The sequence below is a fragment of the Hakea prostrata genome, chromosome 10 (genome assembly GCF_041222555.1).
Source record: "Hakea prostrata isolate BN-2017 chromosome 10, UWA_Hpros_2, whole genome shotgun sequence".
NCBI classification, from domain to species: Eukaryota; Viridiplantae; Streptophyta; class Magnoliopsida; order Proteales; family Proteaceae; genus Hakea; species Hakea prostrata.
The window spans coordinates 37,563,328-37,569,956 of NC_142609.1; the positions used below are offsets into that span (position 1 = coordinate 37,563,328).

The window sequence follows — 6,629 nt, forward strand, 5'->3', positions numbered from 1 at the left end:
ATCTCTGCATCACGTTCTCTCTTGTTTTATTGCTGAACCTTTGGTAGCGTTTCACATCCTTTTGTTGAAACCTCGTTACAAGGCTTTCTTTCAGATCTCCCCCCTAAATTACCTGGGCCTAGAGCAATGTCAAGTTTTTCCTGCGCTTTCCTGCGCTTTCAACAGTCGCCACACTTTTCGAGTCTGGATCTGCAACCCGACGGCTTAACCACCACAAAAATGTGTGGGGCCCACAGGGATTTTTGTAAAACACAAAAAATAAAAAACATCACCAATCCCTGTGGGGCCCACACATTTTTGTGGTGGTTAAGCTGTCGGGGAGTGCTCCCCGACAGAGTGCTTCCACGATGGGTTGCAGATCCGGACTCACACTTTTGTATCAAACTATCCTTGTCTTTTTTGATTTTCTTTCTTAATAATTTTTTCTTTTCTTTTCTTTTTTTTTCGTTCTTGGGGAGGGGGGGGGTGTGTTGGTTAGAAAGAGTTAACCTTACCCATTTTTGTTTGATTTGCAGAGCTCCTTTCAATGAATTGATTGTCTTACGGATAAGATGATAGGGGAGACGACCTGTGAACTCTCTGCATGACCCGGGAGCTTCTGATACTCGACAGAAGTGCCCAATTTCCATAAAATGGATTTGGTATGAGTTCCGTTTCCTACTTGATCAGAAGAACCCATACAGAATCAACACCTATCCGACGCCTCGCCTTCTACCTTGCCTTGCACATGCTTGATGATTTTTAGTGGGTCTCGAGTCCAGATCACCTCATCTTGAGGGAATTTTGTACTCTCACGATATTTTTTCATCACATAATAAGGGTGAAATCACCTCATGAGTATTGACAAAATGAATCAGAGGTGAGATTTCTATTGGATTTTACATAAGTGCTTATTGTATGGTGGAAAAGCGCAAGAAGAGCACATAGCTCTCTCTGACAGGAAGTGATTCACATTCTTGGGTCTCACCCCCAACGTTAGATATGGCCGATGGACTGCATGAGTCCAGTTCTTCTATCTTTGAAGATAGGGAATAAGTTATCTTTTAGGTCCCATCAACATATATTTAGGAAGATTTGCTGTATTAGTGTTCATGTATGATCTCCCTCTTGAATGGGTGATATATTCTTTTGCCCTGGACAATAATCGGTAAACTGATAGTAATGTCATGTAATTAAAATCACTGAACCCTATCGGTGAAGATTCAGGAATGGGTGTGAGGGAACGATCCATTCCTCAGGGCCACCAGGTGCTTTTGCATGTTTTATACTTAGTAGATTACCCATTCTGACCATCTTGCACCAGAAAAATCGACTGAGTGAAGGGTAATTTTGGAATGATGTTTACTTAAGTAGTAAAAAGCAAGATAAATAATAAATAAGTTGATACTGATTTTTTTATTTACTTATTTTATGGTTGGAAGTAGATACTGATTTTTTAGCATGCATAAATAAGCCTATTTCAAGGAAACTAATTCAACATAAATGAAAACTATTTCAAGGAAACTAATTCAACATAAATGAAAACCACAAGGATCTGAAACTCTCTTGTAAAATCCTAAAACACCTCTTGTTTCAGTAACTTCTTTAAGAGAGAATGAAAACCTTTGGTTCCTGTCTATAAAAGCCCAGAATGAAATTATTGGGAATGTCTATGTCATTTGATCAGACAAACCTGCATAATATACATGTAGCATTCTTGAGCATTCGTGAGTTATGCATGCATGGGGTTAAGGAAAGTCTTCTTTCTTTGTTCTTTACCCTTTTTCTGAAGTTAAGAAAGAAAATCAGACTTGAAATTAAACAAGGAAATAAGTCCAAGTCACGAGAATCTTGTAATCTACAAATAAAAGATTGAAAAAAAGGGGGAAAAGTTGAAAAAGACTTAACGGGTTTTGCTTGATGAATCAGATTTTGAGGCGCTTCTTACATTTGAAGTGAATGACTCATTGCACCAGATTAAATTCTTTATTAAAAAAGATTCGATCATATTTATTAGGGAAAATTTTCCTAAAAAAGATTTACTTTTTAAAATTAAAATTTTTTTTTTTTTACTTAAATGAATCTTATTTTTGAAAATAATTGTTAAATCCTAACTTTTGTGATAATTGTTAAACGTCTTTCTCTATCTCTCTCTTCTTCTCTCTTTCTCTATTCAACTATCCTTCTCTAGTAAATGGCAAAAGTACAAATGTTGTAGTTCACTGTGCTTGGCTTCTTTAAAAGGATCAGGTATCAACGTAAATATAGGAGTGATGCCTACAAGTGTGAGAGGGTTTTACTGGAAAATGATCAGATAATTTCAGTCTATTCACAATGAATTGAAATCCAAATAATTTTTTTTGGTTACCCTTAGAGTCCTTCAATTTTCTTTCACTGGCCCTTTGGTTGAAATGAAAGTCACATTGGCGCTGTTGACAATCAGTGAAGAACTGCAAGCCACAAGGAAGATTAAAATCATGGATCTTCATGTAGATGAAGCAAAATTGTACCCATTTTGGTTGGCACTTAATTCAGAAAATGAAGCCATTTATGGACGGTTGCTGGTAAAATATGTTGATGATCCAAAGAATTTCTTCTTTGTTTCTTCAGATTTTTGCCACTAGGGATCTCAGTATGCTTCACAACTAACTTACATTAAATTACAGTGTATGGTTAGCTTCCTCTGCAGTTTGCTTTTATGATAGTTTATATAAATTCATAATGACAATTAAATTCTGAACATAAAGTAGGTCATAGAAGTTTCTGCCTTGCTTTTACCCATTTTAAAATTCTTGCACTCTTTTATTCGTATCTGTATTCTGGGCATTGTTTTCTAAATGTTTGTAATTGAGATAAGCACTAATATCAATTGAATGGTATACATTATATATGTTTATTTGGTTAAAATGCTTGCATTTAGACTTGTTTTTGTCTCTTTGACTACGTTGAACATTCTAGTTTTTTATTTTCTTTGATGTTGTTTTGGATAATGCTGTGCAATTTGTCATACTATTTTTTTTTTTTGGAAAAAAGGAAACGTTATATTAATAGAAATAAATAAAATACAAACAATAATACAGGATTAGGTTCTAAAGAATTGAACCTACGACCCTGTTGCTCTTCTACAACATATTGAGAGAGCTGAGCAGGCAAAGAGAGAGGATCCAACAAATTTCTTGGTCCGACGTTGCCAATCTGGCTAAGCAATCCGCGCACCTATTAGTTCCCTAACACCATACACCAAAATGCACTCTTGAAACAAAGATCTCAAGTGAAGAATATCCTCAACAATGTGTAGTATCCCTAATGTGGGTGGTAAGTACCCAGTAAAGTCCTAATTACCACTTCGGAGTCTTACAGCTGTATTACCGCGCAAATTGCAAGCCACACCGAATTGCAAGTCATACTACTTTTTCTTGGTTTATTAGTAGTGCACTACAATGTGTGATGTTGAGGCATGTCTTTCATTCCAAAACACTGAAGAGAGCTTGCAAAATGTTTCAAAACGTTGGTCATTTTGATGAAGGTGAGAACAATGATTATGTTGATATTTAATTGGTTTTTAACTTTAGCATCTTGAAATATACTTATATTATGTTTCTTATTCTTCAGTGCAACTCGTAGTGATTATGAAATACAGTATCTGTCTATTTTTACTTTGCCCTTTCAAAGTTCATACACTAGTCACTATATGCTTTATACATATGACTTTGTTAAATAACTCCCCATCGACTCCGTCATAAGCATTTTCTGAGTTGATAAACTCAACACGTAGATCCTTCTTGCATTCCTTAGATTTTCACTAGTTGCCTATGCAAAGAAATAGTTTCCATGCTTTACCATCTTCATCTTTAAAAATTCTTAGAAATACTAATTTTCCATATATTTTTGAGACTTGTAGCCTTATTTTTTCGTAGGTGCAAGGATTCATGTTGGAATAGGTGCTCCATGTATTAATATATTAAGAGTGGTGCTCTTTAATCATTGTAGTGAACAAATTTTTAGTAAGAGAGCATTGAGTAAATACGAAGTCCTATTAGGACATTCATAGACAACTTGCCGAAACATGTATATTTGTGATTATTGAATGCTTGTTCCTTCTTATTTGTGAGATGTGTTATCTACACTTAGTAGAGCTTTTGAGTCTACTTGGGTTGTATTAGTGTATACATCCAATCAACATATTGCACAGATCTCAACTGAGAGCACCCAGGAAGCTTACAAGAACCTACAAGAGCAATTGATATAAAAACAAGCAACACAATCTTAGAAACAACCAGAACAACAAGAATAACCTGGTAAGAGGATCTGTCAGCACGGCCGGGAAAGTACAAACAAGGGGAAGAGGAATAGGTGGAGTAAACCACCTAACAAGCATGAGCAAAAGCAACAACTCGAAGCACACGACAAAAGCAGTTCAACTTCAAACTTAGGTTGCCTAGGAATGAAAAGAAATCACAAATCTTCAACTAGTAAAAGTGCCGGCCAATCCAGTGCATGAAACACTCGACCCGATCAGGGCTTATGCTTGAAACTAACACCGAAGACCGAAAAGGTGGTAAATATGGCACCCCAAAGGGTGAGAACAAGCAATAGACTTGCTGCAAACACTGAAATGACAGTCCATGGATTACTGCAGTAATCACGCCTAAACGTAGCTTTAGAATAGTTACAGGGCCAGTTATAGTGAGCATTCACCTTTTTATAAAGATCACAGTAGCAAGAGTTCTTGACCAGAATCTCACTGCCGAGATCGTTAAAAAAAGAAGCTACCTTGCTATCATCACCCAGGTGATTCACAATAATTCCTCGACCACGGAGATATGCAACATCAGCAGCAGAGTTTATAATGCTATCCATAAAGAGAGCATATGATGTTGCATTGCAGGGACCTTTACGTTGTTGCTCGTAAGCAATAAGGTTTTTCGCATAAACGTACCTGTATAGTCATTAACACGTACTGTGGGGATCTGAAGTACTCCTTTGTCATACTTTATGTCCATAAAGCATTTGCCTTCCTTGTGGATCTTGAACTTAATACCAGAACGCAGGAGATCCATCACAGATGGCAGATATTCTAGAGGTTCACTTGATATTGGCACCTTCTCAAGACAAGTATCAAGCGTTCTGCTTAACAGATCCAATAGATGGTGGGGGTTTTCAATGCTACCAGTATAAAACAAATCCTTCTGTACCATGGGTTCAAAGAAGTTGATAGCCAACCGGTAGAGTGACATGTCCTTGATGATGGGACTCTTAAATACGAAGAAGTTGGGCTTCTTACGTATATGGAGGAATAAGGTTTGAAGAACTGACATGGGTATTTGGTTTTCAAGCAACACTAGGTCTCGGACAACCCTATTTCTCCCTAAATTGAAATCGAGTATGAGATCATCATTCGCCTTCTCAGCATTTTTCCGGAATAACTCTATGATGAAAAGACCATCGAAGAACATCATTTCTATGAAGTCTTCTATTTTTTCTGGGTTATCTTCATTGAAGATGAGCTCTGAATAAGAAGTAATGGCTTCATCTTTTATCTTCTTCAGTTCTGTATAATACTCCTTTTGATTGGTTTTAGTTCGATCCATCAATCCCTGTACGTATACCCACTTTTGCTCTTCCATGGTTGCGAAGCTTTGGTTGTCACGGTGGTAAGGACGACGGAGATTGTATCTGGCGTGTAGTCATCTTCCTTCAATTCTCGAATCCTTTTATTGACTCTGTAAATATAAGCCGGAGGACGTCTCGAACTAAGCTTCCTGCTGACAGACATGCCATCGCCATTCATCTTCTCTTTATTTTTGGTAGTTAGCTCCACTATCTCCATGTCTGGCTGATCCAACATTCAAAAACCCATTATCTATGGAATAGAAAAGCATTATCTATGGAATAGCAAAAAAGAATGAAAAGTAAATGTAGATGAGTTTCTGATGAAGTAACAAATCATTGTGGTTCACGTACTTCTGGAAAACCTGAAGGTTTCCTGGTGAACACTGAGAAGCAGAAAAATCTTGTAGATGTTAATTCATGCCTCTCTTGTCTTGGAATATTGCCATTCATGGTGCTACCTACCAGTATTTGGATCCTATTTATTGTGGTGCTTGCCATAGAAAGCCAAAAAGGTATGACTACATCGTGTTGATAATAAAGTATCTTCTATAAAAGGAATCCTTGTACAGCTTAGATCTTGTCAGTGCTTCAAGGGCATCAAGGTAAGATGTTTGATTTAAGGGATAATTACTATTGGCCCCCTGTACTTTGATTTTATTACTACTGTATCCCCTGTACTTTTCAAAATTACTAATCCAACCTTCAACTTTGTCTATAATTACTATTGCCCCCCTACCGTTAAGTTTCATTTGTTAACGGATGATGTGGCATCTTTATATTTTCTTAAAAACCCCAAAATACCCTTATACTTATCTCTTTACTTATTTACCTTTTTGTCAAGTTACAGTAGTACCCTTAATCAATTGTGAAAAAAAAACTATAATCCATTTTATTCTAAATAAAAAAATAAAAAAAAAAAAAAAAAAAAAAAAACCACCACCAAATAAAGAAAGAATGATTGAATAAAATTCAAATAGAAACCAAAGAGGAAGGAAAATCGAATTCAACTCAAATTGGAAACTGAATATCACCTAAAC

General features: G+C 36.4%; 1 pseudogene; it reads right to left on the reverse strand.

Moving 5' to 3' along the window:
- Positions 1 to 4,494: 4,494 nt before the first annotated feature.
- LOC149002756 (UPF0481 protein At3g47200-like) lies at positions 4,495 to 5,809 on the reverse strand (annotated as a pseudogene).
- Between the last annotated feature and the right edge of the window lie 820 nt (positions 5,810 to 6,629).